The sequence below is a fragment of the Haliotis rubra genome, unplaced genomic scaffold, assembly GCF_003918875.1.
Source record: "Haliotis rubra isolate DU_JTF1 unplaced genomic scaffold, ASM391887v1 Scf288, whole genome shotgun sequence".
Classification (NCBI taxonomy): domain Eukaryota; kingdom Metazoa; phylum Mollusca; class Gastropoda; order Lepetellida; family Haliotidae; genus Haliotis; species Haliotis rubra.
The window spans coordinates 38,911-55,048 of record NW_025766955.1 but is presented as its reverse complement, the minus strand read 5'-3'; positions in this window follow the sequence as shown (position 1 = coordinate 55,048).

The following is a 16,138-nucleotide window of genomic DNA, read 5'->3' as shown; positions in this document are numbered from 1 at the left end:
GGTAGCGGATGGTTGATATCTGACAAGGATTGTAGGTGTTGTATGGGGCGATACCTGACAAAGATTGAAGGTAGCGGATGGGGTGATACCTAACAAGGATTGTTGGTAGCGAATGGGGTGATATCTGACAAGGATTGTAGGTGGTGTATGGTGTGATATCTGACAATGATTATCGGTGTTGGATGGGGTGATATCTGACAAGGATTGAAGGTGTTGGATGGGGTGATATCTGACTAGGATTGTAGGTGGTGTATGGTGTGATATCTGACTAGGATTGTAGGTGATGGATGGGGCGATACCTGACAAGGATTGTAGGTAGCGGATGGGTTGATACCTGACACGGATTGTTGGTAGCGGATGGGGTGATATCTGACAAGGATTGTAGGTGTTGGATGGGGTGATATCTGACCAGGATTGTAGGTGTTGGATGGGGTGATATCTGCCAAGGATTGTAGGTTGCGGATGGGGTGATATCTGACAAGGATTGTAGGTGGTGTATGGTGTGATATCTGACAAGGATTGTAGGTGATGTATGGGGTGATATCTGACCAGGATTGTAAGAGTTGGATTGGGTGATATCTGTCAAGGATTGTAGGTGTTGGATGGGGTGATGTCTGACAAGGATTGTAGGTGTTGGATGGGGTGATATCTGACAAGGATTGTAGGTAGCGGATGGTTGATATCTGACAAGGATTGTAGGTGTTGTATGGGGCGATACCTGACAAAGATTGAAGGTAGCGGATGGGGTGATACCTGACAAGGATTGTTGGTAGCGAATGGGGTGATATTCGACAAGGATTGTAGGTGGTATATGGTGTGATATCTGACAATGATTATCGGTGTTGGATGGGGTGATATCTGACAAGGATTGAAGGTGTTGGATGGGGTGATATCTGACTAGGATTGTAGGTGGTGTATGGTGTGATATCTGACAAGGATTGTAGGTGATGGATGGGGCGATACCTGATAAGGATTGTAGGTAGCGGATGGGTTGATACCTGACACGGATTGTTGGTAGCGGATGGGGTGATATCTGACAAGGATTGTAGGTGTTGGATGGGGTGATATCTGACCAGGATTGTAGGTGTTGGATGGGGTGATATCTGCCAAGGATTGTAGGTTGCGGATGGGGTGATATCTGACAAGGATTGTAGGTGGTGTATGGTGTGATATCTGACAAGGATTGTAGGTGGTGTATGGGGTGATACCTGATAAGGATTGTAGGTAGTGGATGGGTGATATCTGACAAGGATTGTTGGTAGCGGATGGGGTGATATCTGACAAGATTGTAGGTGTAGGATGGGGCGATATCTGACAAGGATTGTAGGTGGTGTATGGGGTGATATCTGACACGGATTGTTGGTAGCAGATGGGATTAGACCTAACAAGGATTGTAGGTGGTGTATGGGTGATATCTGACAAGAATTGTAGGTAGCGGATGGATGATATCTGACAATTATTGTAGGTAGCGGATGGGGTGATACCTGACAAGGATTGTAGGTAGCGGATGGGGTGATATTTGACAAGGATTGTAGGTAGCGGATGGGGTCATACCTGACAAGGATTGTAGGAAGCGGATGGGCTGATACCTGACAAGGATTGTAGGTAGCGGTTGGGGTGATATCTGACAAGGATTGTAGGTGTTGGGTGGGGTGATATCTGACAAGGATTGTAGGTGTTGGATGGGGTGATACCTGACAAGGATTGTGTATCCGCTACCTACAATCCTTGTATGGTGTGATATCTGACACTGATTGTAGGTGTTGGATGGGGCGATACCTGACAAGGATTGTTGGTAGCGGATGGGGTGATACCTGACAAGGATTGTTGGTAGCGGATGGGGTGATATCTGACAAGGATTTCAGGTTTTTTATAGTGTGATATCTGACAGGGATTGTAGGTGTTGGATGGGGTGATATCTGACAAGGATTGTAGGTGTTGGACGGGGTGATATCTGACAACGATTGTAGGTAGCGGATGGGATGATATCTGACAAGGATTATAGGTGGTGTATGGGGTGATATCTGACGAGCGTTGTAGGTGTTGGATGAAGTGATATCTTACAAGGATTGTAGGTGGTTTATGGTGCGATACCTGACGAGGATTGCAGGTGTTGGATCGTGTTATACCTGACGAGGATTGTAGGTAGCGGATGGGGTGATATCTGACAAGGATTGTAGGTGGTGTATGTGGTGACATCTGACAAGGATTGTAGGTGGTGTATGGGGTGATATCTGACCAGGATTGTAGGTGTTGGATGAGGTGATATCTGACAAGGATTGTAGGTGTTGGATGAGGTGATATCTGACAAGGATTGTAGATAGCGGATAGGTTGATATCTGACAAGGATTGTAGGTGGTGTATTTGGTGATATCCTACGAGGATGTAGGTAGCGGATGGGATGATACCTGACAAGGATTGTAGGTTTTGGATGTGGCGATACCTGACAAGGATTGTAGGTAGCGGATGGGGTGATACCTGACAAGGATTGTTGGTAGCGGATTGGGTGATATCTGACAAGGATTGTAGGTGGTGTATGGTGTGATATCTGACAAGGATTGTAGGTGTTGGAAGGTGTGATATCTGACAAGGATTGTTGGTGTTGGATGGGGTGATATCTGACAATGATTGTAAATAGCGAATGGGGTGATATCTGACAAGGATTGTAGGTAGCGGATAGAGGACATCTGACAAGGATTTTAAGTAGCGGAAGGGTGATATCTGACAAGGATTGTAGGTACCGGAAGGGGTGATATCTGACAAGCGTTGTAGGTGGTGTATGGGGTGATACTTAACAAGGATTGTAGGTCGCGGATGGGGTGATATCTGACAAGGATTGTAGGTGTTGGATGGGGTGATATCTGACAAGGACTGTAGGTAGTGGATGGGTGATATCTGACAAGCGTTGTAGGTGATGTATGGGGTGATACTTGACAAGGATTGTAGGTGTTGGATGGGCTGATACCCGACAAGGATTGTTGGTAGCGGATGGGGTGATATCTGACAAGGATTGTAGGTGTTGGATCGGGTGATATCTGACAAGGATTGTTGGTAGCGGATGGGGTGATATCTGACAAGGATTGTAGGTGTTGGATGTGGTGATACCTGACAAGAATTGTTGGTAGCGTATGGGGTGATATCTGACAATGATTGTAGGTAGCGGATGGGGTGATATCTGACAAGGATTGTTAGTAGCGGATGGGGTGATATCTGACAAGGATTGTAGGTAGCGGATGGGGTGATATCTGACAAGGATTGTAGGTGATGGATGGGGTGATATCTGACAAGGATTGTTGGTAGCGGATGGGGTGATATCTGACAAGGGTTGTAGGTGTTGGATGGGGCGATATCTGACAAGGATTGTAGGTGGTGTATGGGGTGATATCTGACGAGTATTGTAGGGGTTGGATGGGGTGATATCTGACAAGGATTGTAAATAGCGGATGGGGTGTTATCTGACAAGGATTGTAGGTTGCGGATGGGGTGATATCTGACAAAGGATTGTAGGTGGCGGATGGGGTGATATCTGACGAGGATTGTAGGTAACGGATGTGGTGATATCTGTCAAGATTGTAGGTGTTGGATGTGGTGATATCTGACGAGGATTTTAGGTAGCGGATGGGGTGATATCAGACAAGGATTGTAGGTAGCGGATGGGGTGATATCTGACAAGGATTGTAGGTGTTGGATGGGGTGATATCTGACAAGGATTGTTGGTAGCGGATGAGGTGATATCTGACAGCGATTGTAGGTAGCGAATGGGGTGATATCTGACAAGGATTGTATGTAGCGGATGGGGTGATATCTGACAGGGATCGTAGGTGGTGTATGGGGTGATATCTGACAATTGTAGGTAGCGGAATGGGGTGATATCTGACAAGGATTGTATATAGCGGATGGGGTGATATCTGACAGGGATTGTAGGTGGTGTATGGGGTGATATCTAACAGGAGATGTGTCAGTAGCGGATGGAGTTGATATCTACAGATTGTTGATATTGCGGTAGCGGATAGGGTGATATCTGACTGGGATTGTAGGTAGCTGATAGGGTGATATCTAACAAGGATTGTCGGTAGCGGATGGGGTGATATCTGACAGGGATTGTAGGTAGCGGATGGGTGATATCTAACAGTGATTGTAGTTGGTGTATGGGGTGATATCTGACAGGGATTGTAGGTGTTGGATGGGGTGATATCTAACAAGGATTGTAGGTAGCGGATGGTGTGATATCTGACTAGGATTGGAGGGTGTTAACGGGACGACTGTGTACACCACCAAGAATTCTTCAAATCATTGAGATCCAAGCACTTAAGGATCATTAGTAGAAATGTGTGGACCCAGGCGGCCATTACATTGAAAGATAATGAGACACCGTCTTAAAATAGTTGGGACTAACCGAATATTTAAATACACATCATGTGCTGCAGGAACCGCTAAACTGCTCGTGTATAATGTACGGTACACTTGAGCTGGGCGCTCCTTGTCGCCGATAGCATGTGCAGGGTTACCACACAACCAGGGACAGCCAAGGGGCCATGTTAATCCGGGGTATTGGTTTGTGTCCCTTCAATCACAAAGTCATTGACTTTTGTCGGACACCTGAGTTTAGTCAATGGGAAAACATGATTGAAATTCATTTTGGGTCGGCATTTGTGGCGCAAACGGGATCTTATTCTGGGGAGTTTAGTGGCTCCTGACGAATCGATGTGGGGCAGGACTGAGGGGTGTGAATAGATGTGGGGGCAGGGCTGATGGTTGTGAATAGATGTTGGGGCAGGATTGAGGGGTGTGAATAGATGTGGGGCAGGATTGAGGGGCGTGAAGCGATGTAGGGGCAGGATTCGTGAGTGTGAATAGATGTGTGACAAGATTGAGGGATAGGGGCAGAATAATGGGGTGTAGATGAGTGTGGGGCAGGAATGTGGGGTGTGAATAGATGTGGGGGAAGGATTGAGGGGTGTGAATACATGTGGGGGCAGGATTGAGGTTTGTGAATAGATGTGGCGGCAGAATTGAGGGGTGTGAATAGATGTGGGGCAGGATTGAGGGGTGTGAATAGATATGGGGGCAGGATTGAGGGGTGTGAATACATGTGGGGAAGAAGTTGAGGGTGTGAATACATGTGGGGGGCAGGATTGAGGTTTGTGTGAATAGATGTGGCAGCAGGTGAGGGGTGTGAATAGATGTGGGGCAGGATTGAGGGTGTGAATAGATATGGGGGCAGGATTGAGGGGTGTGAATAGATGTGGGGGCAGGATTGTTGGGTGTGAATATATGTGGGGGGCAGGATTGAGGGTGTGTGAATGGATGTGGGGCGGGATTGAGGGGTGTGAATAGATGTGGGGCAGGATTGAGGGGTGTGAATAGATGTGGGGCAAGATTGAGGGGTGTGAATAGATGTGGGGGCAGGGTTGATGGTTGGGAATTGATGTGGGGAAAGGACAGGGTGTGAATACATGTGGGGGCAGGACTGAGGGTGTGAATACATGTGGGGGCAGGATTGACGTTTGTGAATCGATGTAGGGGCAGGATTCGTGAGTGTGAATAGATGTGTGATGGATGGGGGCAGAATAATGAGGTGTAGCTGAGGGTGGGGCAGGATTGACGGGTGTCGGTAGGGGTGGGGTAGAATGTAGAGGTGTGAATGGAAGTGGTTCAGTGTTGAGTGGTGTAGATGGGTTGGGTTAAAGGGGAGTAGATTGTGGTGCTGTGAACTGTGGAGAGGGGTTTAGATTGAGGGGAGTAGATTGTGGTGGGTGTGAACTGTGAACATGGGTTGAGTTTGAGGGGAGGGGATTGTGGTAAGTGTGAGCTGTGAACATGGGTTTAGTTTGAGGGGAGGTGATTGTGGAAGTTGTGAGCATTGTAGAGGGATTAGTTTGAGGGGAGGGGATTGTGGAGGTTGTGAGCTTTGTAGAGGGATTAGTTTGAGGGGAGGTGATTGTGGAGGTTGTGAGCTGTGTAGAGGGATTAGTTTGAGGGGAGGTGATTGTGGAGGTTGTGAGCTATGTTGAGGGTTTAGTTTGAGGGAGGGATTGTGGAGGTTGTGAGCTATGTTGAGGGGTTTAGTTTGAGGGGAGGTGATTGTGGAGGTTGTGAGCTTTGTAAAGGGATTAGTTTGAGGGGAGAGGATTGTGGAGGTTGTGAGCTGTGTAGAGGGATTAGTTTGAGGGGAGGTGATTGTGGAGGTTGTGAGCTTTGTAGAGGGATTAGTTTGAGGGGAGGTGATTGTGGAGGTTGTGAGCTATGTTGAGGGATTAGTTTGAGGGGAGGTGATTGTGGAGGTTGTGAGCTTTGTAGAGGGATTAGTTTGAGGGGAGGTGATTGTGGAGGTTGTGAGCTTTGTAGAGGGATTAGTTTGAGGGGAGGTGATTGTGGATGTTGTGAGCTTTGTAGAGGGATTAGTTTGAGGGGAGGTGATTGTGGAGGTTGTGAGCTGTGTAGAGGGATTAGTTTGAGGGAGGGGAGGTGATTGTGGAGGTTGTGAGCTTTGTTGTAGAGGGATTAGTTTGAGGGGAGGTGATTGTGGAGGTTGTGAGCTTTGTAGAGGGATTAGTTTGAGGGGAGGTGATTGTGGAGGTTGTGAGCTTTGTAGAGGGATTAGTTTGAGGGGAGGTGATTGTGGAGGTTGTGAGCTTTGTAGAGGGATTAGTTTGAGGGGAGGTGATTGTGGAGGTTGTGAGCTTTGTAGAGGGATTAGTTTGAGGGGAGGTGATTGTGGAGGTTGTGAGGCTATGTTGAGGATTAGTTTGAGGGAGGTGATTGTGGAGGTTGTGAGAGGGATATGTTGGGGAGGTGATTGTGGATTAGTTTGAGGGGTTTGAGGGGATTGTGGAGGTTGTGAGCTGTGTAGAGGGATTAGTTTGAGGGAGGTGATTGTGGGGAGCTGTGTAGAGGATTAGTTGAGAGGTGATTAGTTTGAGGGAGGATGAGTTTGTGGGAGGTGATTGTGAGGTTGTGTTAGTTTGAGGGGAGGTGATTGTGGAGGTTGTGAGGCTTGTAGAGGGATTAGTTTGAGGGGAGGTGATTGTGGAGGTTGTGAGCTTTGTAGAGGGATAGTTTGAGGGAGGTGATTGTGGAGGTTGTGAGCTGTGGAGAGGGGTTTAGTTTGAGGGAGGTGATTGTGGAGGTTGTGAGCTGTGTAGGGGATTAGTTTGAGGGAGGTGATTGTGGAGGTTGTGAGCTTTGTAGAGGGGATTAGTTTGAGGGGAGGAGGTGTGACAGGGCTTGTTTGAGGAAAATTGTGAGGATGTGGAGAGAGGGATGAGAGGTCAGGAGGGTAGAGGTTGTGGTTAGGGTTTAGAGGGGAGGGATTGTGGAGGAGGTGGGCTGATGTAGAGAGCTTGTTTGAGGGGAGGAGGTGATGATTGTGGAGGTTGTGAGCTTTGTAGAGGATTAGTTTGAGGGGAGGTGATTGTGGAGGTTGTGAGCTGAGTAGAGGGGGTTTGAGGGGAGGTGATTGTGGAGATTGTGAGCTGTGTTGAGGGATGAGTTTGAGGGAGGTGATTGTGGAGGTGAGCTTTGTGGGGATTAGTTTGAGGGAGGTGATTGTGGAGGTTATATTGAGGCTGTGGAGAGGGATGTTTGTAGTTTGAGGGGAGGTGATTGTGGAGGTGATTGTGAGGCTGTGAGCTGTGGAGGGATTAGTTTGAGGGGAGGTGATTGTGGAGGTTGTGAGCTGTGTTGAGGATTGGTTTGAGGAGGTGATTGTGGAGGCTGTGAGCTTTGTAGAGGGATTAGTTTGAGGGGAGGTGATTGTGGTGGTTCTGAGCTGTGGAAAGGGGTTTAGTTTGAGGGGAGGGGATTGTGGATGTTGTGAGTTGTGTAGAGGGGTTTATTTTGAGGGGAGGGGATTGTTGAGGTTGTGAGCTTTGTAGAGGGGTTTATTTTGAGAGGAGTGTGGTTGAAGAGGGTTACTGAGGGTAGGAGAAGGCGTGGGGGTTGTAGTGGGGTTTAGGGTGTAGTTGGGTTTAGGGGTGTAAATGGGGTGGGGGAAGGCTTGTAGGGTGTGGTGGACATGGGATGGGTCGCCGGTTACCTTCTAGGGTAATCTGGAACAGGGGGAAAGTGGGAGATGGTGTTGGAAGGGGACGGCGTGCTATTGAGAGTACTGTCAGGATCTTGTCAAGGAAAGAAGTGTTTGCTTTGATTCAGATTACAGATACTGATAAATTGTTTGCCTTCACAACCCACGAGCTTGTGTATCTTGTGGCGCAGAGTAAGTGTTTCAGGACATTTTACCTGGTGGTGCCAAACGCAAGCGAGGCACGTTGTCAAACAGTCAACTTTACTAATCTCCTTGTTTAGTCAGGGGCCAGGAATATGTGACTATAGGGAAAACTACATCCTAAGCCTCACGAAACTACATTTCAGCAAAAGAGACATGGTTAGTTAATAAGACGTTCTGTTACACTGGTCAATAGAGAGAACCAGAACTAACATGGATTCGGCGTTAAACCCTGTTCACTCACTAACTCATTTTTGAAGGGGTATGGTGTATAGGAGTTTAACACAGACCTCGTCAAACATGTATAGGAGTTTAAAACAGACCTCGTCACACATGTATTGGAGTTTAACACAGACCTCGTCAAACATGTTTCGGAGTTTAAAACAGACCTCGTCACACATGTATAGGAGTTTAACACAGACCTCGTCAAACATGTATAGGAGTTTAACACAGACCTCGTCAAACATGTATAGGAGTTTAAAACAGACCTCGTCACACATGTATAGGAGTTTAACACAGACCTCGTCACACATGTATTGGAGTTTAACACAGACCTCGTCAAACATGTATAGGAGTTTAAAACAGACCTCGTCACACATGTATAGGAGTTTAACACAGACCTCGTCACACATGTATTGGAGTTTAACACAGACCTCGTCAAACATGTATAGGAGTTTAACACAGATCTCGTCACACATGTATTGGAGTTTAACACAGATCTCGTCACACATGTATAGGAGTTTAACGGGGTCAGCCCAGTTGACTTTGATGTGCTTTTATGGTCGACACGGTGGACTGGCCAGCAGCTATCTAACTATAGCATGGTGTCACAAGAAATATTTATGACTTTGATATGCGTTTGATATATTCTATTGAACTTTTGTTAGGGACAACTCAATGTTACCGCCAGTTTGTTAATGTTGCCAGTGACATTTGATATTGCCACAGGGTTTTGTTGGGGATATTTAGTGTGGAAACCAAATGTTGCTGCCAGCTGGAATACTTCCAATAAAGACTTACTGGCGCATGACGAGCTCCAGGATATATTTCCATACAACATGCCCTTCTTTAGTAAGCATGTGAACTAATTCAGTATCCTTAGCAAAAGTAGAGCAGAATATCAATGATATTTCACACAAGTATGTGTGTCTACATACCGGTATCTGTCGACGTGTATATATTTCACACAAGTATGTGTGTCTACAAGCCAGTATCTGTAGACGTGTAGATATTTCACACAAGTATGTGTGTCTACATACCAGTATCTGTAGACGTGTACATATTTCACACAAGTATGTGTGTCTACATACCGGTATCTGTAGACGTGTACATATTTCACACAAGTATGTGTCTAAATACCAGTATCTGTAGACGTGTACATATTTCACACAAGTATGTGTGTCTACATACCAGTATCTGTAGACGTGTACATATTTCACACAAGTATGTGTCTACATACCAGTATCTGTAGACGTGTACATATTTCACACAAGTATGTGTGTCTACATACCGGTATCTGTAGACGTGTACATATTTCACACAAGTATGTATGTCTGTATACCAGTATCTGTAGACGTGTACATATTTCACACAAGTATGTGTGTCTACATACCGGTATCTGTAGACGTGTACATATTTCACACAAGTATGTGTGTCTACATACCGGTATCTGTAGACGTGTACATATTTCACACAAGTATGTGTGTCTACATACCAGTATCTGTAGACGTGTACATATTTCACACAAGTATGTATGTCTGTATACCGGTATCTGTAGACGTGTACATATTTCACACAAGTGTGTGTGTCTACATACCAGTATCTGTAGACGTGTACATATTTCACTCAAGTATGTGTGTCTACATACCAGTATCTGTAGACGTGTACATATTTCACTCAAGTATGTGTGTCTACATACCAGTATCTGTAGACGTGTACATATTTCACACAAGTATGTGTGTCTACATACCAGTATCTGTAGACGTGTACATATTTCACTCAAGTATGTGTGTCTACATACCGGTATCTGTAGACGTGTACATATTTCACACAAGTATGTGTGTCTGCATACCGGTATCTGTAGACGTGTACATATTTCATAAAAAAACTTACAGAATCCAGTTATATAAGCAACAAACGGTTTCCATTAAATGTAACCCAACTACTACATTGTCCACGATTTCCTTATATCTTCTCGCGAGTATATTTCACTCGCAAGGATGCTTTCTCTGCCAACTACTTGTGTCATATACAATCCATGTATACATGAACATTCTTTCAACATCGTTTTATCGAAAATAAGAAATCTGATTACAAACGAGAGTTGGTTTCCCGAGTGAGTACAAGATCCATTATATCCGAGAGAGGCTGCAGCTGTTGAGGACAACAATCGTGGGGGACAGCTTCGTGACTATATCCACAACACAGAACGCATTAAGCTTTTCAGAAATACACGCAAGTCCGTAAACAGTAATAATATTTCAGTAATTGAAAAGAAAACACACTACAGGCCCCTTCTCAGTGCTGATTCAATTAAGATTTCTTTCCAAATGTCAGATATGCATACATTACCTGTACAGCTCTGGAACAATCTGTGTATGGCAACATGCTGATTGAATAATTACACTACAATGTGGCGTTGATTCAAGGGTAATATAAAATCTATCAAAATGCAACGTGTGCATGATTCTGGCAATTGGAATCGACTTTGATCTTTATCACCTTGATTGATAAATTAAATTTCAAAAGTGGTTTCAATAAATGCACGTTCTTGTAACCTTTGGAATTTCTTGATCTAAACGTGAAGCATGAGCTGACGAAAATAATGAGTACTGTAAACAAGGTGGTGATTGCCTCAGGGGCTTCTAGTCCTCACTAAGTCTCCCAGGTCAATGTCTGAGCAGCCACGGAGACACACATACAGCATTCAGGGAGTCACAGGGTAGGACAATAACACATATACCGGAAGAATTGACCCAATAACATGCGTTTGTTTTGCATATTCAAGAAGATGACCATGGCATTATTTGCAGTGCGGATTTCATGCGAGGCGCAATCTCCACATGCATTGTGTGGCTTGTTCATACACCACAAGCCGATCTTCAATATAGTCCCGCTTTTGGACACCTTCGCCCCACTCATTTGGTCATTCGTGTTCAATTTGATACCAAAGTGACCCCAGCAGACCGCGGTAATAAGCGTGATTAATTTAAAAATACGAAGGAGTAGTCAGCCTTGCCTCAGACCTATTTCACAAAAGAAGGACTGGGCTACCTTTCGAAACGAAAAGTTAATCCGGCACGTGGCACAAGCTGAACTTGATTCTATGGTTAAGCCCCTCCGTTGGATTACAATTCAGAGTTTGCTTTCATGACTTAGTTTTTAAACCACCGGGGTCGAGCATGCCACAAAGCAGGACTAAAGTCAACAGATGATCGTAAACTGCCCCGGCAATCTCTCACACCTGCTGAACGCCAGCCTACAGCCGTAATCACAGGGTCAGTTTCATTTCGACCATTAAGGACGGTCGCTGTGATTTATGTCCGTGACTTGAGATCAAACAAGGTGTCACTGTACGATATAACTTAGTAATCGTGTATCTATCTTTGGTCTGAATCCTATACACCTGAGCGTAACGAATGGTGTGAATATTCCACCAGTGGTGGTGAGATGTTTAAATGGATAGCTGATGATACCATGCGGCACGCCAGTCACGTGTTTGGACTAGAGCTAAAGGGGCGTATTGACGGCGTCGTTACATTGACATAGAAAAAACCCAACAATGCTTCCTCCGATAAAAGGCGCTGTTATTGATATTAAAACGTGATCCCATATCTTTATTACAAAAGAACAAATGATGTACAACATCCCTTACAATGAACAGTGGCCCATCGATAACTGATACCTCTTCAGTCGGGACACTTTGCATTACGGATCGGTAAAATAACACCTTGATGTACAGGCTTGTTGTGGTAAAGGAAATGAAGACCTTTATTGACATCCTTTTTCTCTGGTCTCAGAATGAGTGAGTCAGTTGGGTTTAAATACATTTCCGCTATATCTCAGCATTTCAGAGTGTACCGGTCTTTGGCGTGGAACCTTTGGTGAAAGTGCCTTGCACGGATATCGTCAAGAGGACAAAACTTTCAAACAAGGATGAGCGGATCCTGACACTACTAAGGGACGTAGCTACAAGAACTGCAAAACTTCAGTGTGGGCGTCTCGGATATCCTCCTTCTAACGCGGGGCATGCTGCTGCCTACAACATGTTCACTTGTACAGGCGTCACACAGACTCAGTTTACTCTCAACCACAGATATAAACTATAGAATATATCGTATACAATATAATGTGTACAATATAATGTATATAAATAGAATGTATATTTATATAGTGTGTACAGTATAATATATAGAATATATCGTATACAATATCAAGTGTACAATATAATGTATTAATATAAATATATTGTATCCAATATAATGTGTGTGTGTGTGTGTGTGTGTGTGTGTGTGTGTGTGTATGTGTGTGTGTATGTGTGTATAGAACATAATGTATATAAATATGATGTATACAATGTATTATTACCCTTAACATAAATTTGTCGAATTCTGATTGGTCAATAGCCAAAGCATACGAAACCATGTAGGCGGATTTTCCGCGCCTCAGGAAATACGGAATTTACAATAGTCTTACAGTCCCGTACACCCATTCCAAACACCGTGGAACTAATAATGTTTACAACAATATGATGAATATAACAATGTGTACATTATAATGTATGTTCTGGTTTGCTATAGTTGTTATTTAACGCCCCACAAAGCAATATATGGCGGCCGTCTGTACATACTGGAGTGTGCATCAGGCAATCCAGTGATCAACACCATGAGCATCGATCTATGCTATTGGGATACGATGACATGTGTCAACCAAGTCAGCGAGCCTGACCACCCGAACCCGTTAGTCGACAAGGTTGCCGAAGATCACAATATATGCAATCTAATGGTTTTCAAATGTATACTTTATGGATCATATAGATAATCAATAGATCATAATATATCGTTCAAATTTGGCGCAAGTCATTACCACTGACCGAGTTTCATTATGGCGCGCATAAATCAATCGAATTTCAAGGTGAAGGTCATCTGTTCTCAATGTCTTGTATGGCCCTCATGACAGACCAGAACTGCCTGGCACCGTCACTATATGGAACCAGTCAGATTAGGAACTGTGGCCTGTGAATGATCACCCTTCCTGAAGTGCTTCTGCCAACTGTTGGAGGTTCTGTGGCTGTGGATGATCACCCTTCCTGAAGTGCTTCTGCCAACTGTTGGAGGTTCTGTGGCTGTGGATGATCACCCTTCCTGAAGTGCTTCTGCCAACTGTTGGAGGTTCTGTGGCTGTGGATTACGTGATCGTAGTGATCCCAAGATCTTGAGACCTTGACGGCCATGACAGTACTTGATTGTGGTTCCTTAAACAAGCAGTTGTTTTGTCGTGTGATGGTGAGGCGTTGTCATTACATTCCGGCAACCCAACTTGTCCACTTCCTGTCTGCAGGTCGCAGCATAACGTTCCCCACGGCGCATGTAAACACGACGTCTTCCGCCTGTACAGAGAAGCGGGTCACTAAACAAAACACGTCTCCAGCGCTGTTGTGGCCGTTCTTGACACCACCGACGTCGCAGCCGACGTTGCTGATCAGTCAGAATGACGCCTTCAGCTGGTCGTCTCGGGCGAACAATGTGGCGTGTACACGGTTCCTCACTGTTTGTACTGACGTCATTCACCCTGTTGTTGCTGTAGCTGTAGAGGTGGCCGGGGTGTCTGTCATGGAGGTGACGAATACATAGGAACCTGTCCTACAGTTGTGACACGTGGTCCACCGGATCTGTCACGTGTTGACCCCTGTCTTGCTGCTCTTCTGTCAGTGGTGGCATGTTGTCAATGTCTTTTCATCTGTGGTGACAGACACATGAAAATCACAGCCTAACAATTCATGCTGCACGTTCATTCCATGTTGGTGTGTCGCCACGCTCCCACGTGGTTGCACTTTTGGTCGTACTATAGTCTACCCGCATAGATCACCAACGTTTCATTAAGTTTACCTTTACACTCCCATCTCATTAAGTTTACCTTTACACACCCATCTCATTAAGTTTATCTTTACCCTCCCATCTCATTAAGTTTACCTTTACACTCCCATCTCATTAAGTTTACCTTTACACTCCCATCTCATTAAGTTTACCTTTACACTCCCATCTCATTAAGTTTACATTTACACACCCATCTCATTAAGTTTACCTTTACACTCCCATTTCATTAAGTTTACCTTTACTCTCCCATCTCTTTAAGTTTACCTTTACACACCCATCTCATTAAGTTTACCTTTACCCTCCCATCTCATTAAGTTTACCTTTACACACCCATCTCATTAAGTTTACCTTTACACTCCCATCTCATTAAGTTTACCTTTACCCTCCCATCTCATTAAGTTTACCTTTACACTCCCATCTCATTAAGTTTACCTTTACACTCCCATCTCATTAAGTTTACCTTTACACTCCCATCTCATTAAGTTTACTTTTACGCTCCCATCTCATTAAGTTTACCTTTACACACCCATCTCATTAAGTTCACCTTTACACTCCCATCTCATTAAGTATACCTTTACACTCCCATCTCATTAAGTTTACCTTTACACACCCATCTCATTAAGTTTACCTTTACACACCCATCTCATTAAGTTTACCTTTACACACCCATCTCATTAAGTTTACCTTTACACACCCATCTCATTAAGTTTACCTTTACACACCCATCTCATTAAGTTTACCTTTACACACCCATCTCATTAGGTTTACCTTTACACATCCATCTCATTAAGTTTACCTTTACACTCCCATCTCATTAAGTTTACCTTTACGCTCCCATCTCATTAAGTTTACCTTTACACTCCCATCTCATTAAGTTTACCTTTACACTCCCATCTCATTAAGTTTACCTTTACCCTCCCATCTCATTAAGTTTACCTTTACACTCCCATCTCTTTAAGTTTACCTTTACACACCCATCTCATTAGGTTTACCTTTACACACCCATCTCATTAAGTTTACCTTTACACTCCCATCTCATTAAGTTTACCTTTACACTCCCATTTCATTAAGTTTACCTTTACTCTCCCATCTCTTTAAGTTTACCTTTACACACCCATCTCATTAAGTTTACCTTTACCCTCCCATCTCATTAAGTTTACCTTTACACACCCATCTCATTAAGTTTACCTTTACACTCCCATCTCATTAAGTTTACCTTTACCCTCCCATCTCATTAAGTTTACCTTTACGCTCCCATCTCATTAAGTTTACCTTTACACTCCCATCTCATTAAGTTTACCTTTACTCTCCCATCTCATTAAGTTTACATTTACACACCCATCTTATCAAGTTTACCTTTACACTCCCATCTCATTAAGTTTACCTTTACACTCCCATCTCATTAAGTTTACCTTTACATTCCCATCTCATTAAGTTTACCTTTACACTCCCATCTCAGTACATATCATCTTTTATACTTGCACAACTTATGGCAACATATAAAGTGAGTTCCATGTCGTTACTGCATTACGAGGTTGTCTTTCCCCGACTATCACAGGTTGAAATTTCGATTTCATGTGTATGCAGTGAGATTTAAAGACTCACCTGTGTACAATGAACTTATTAACATATAGAGTGTACCAGAAACAATAAGCCAGATGGGAAACCTTCGCTTACTTCCCGTGGGTAGATTAATCATAGGGGCACAGCAGGGAGGGGCCGCCGGTGGAGGTAGCAGTGAAGTACTGCAGATATAGTGTCTTGTACCTCACTGTTCTCTCTTATGTTTGGGGACACCATAGGTCTATTTGTAGAC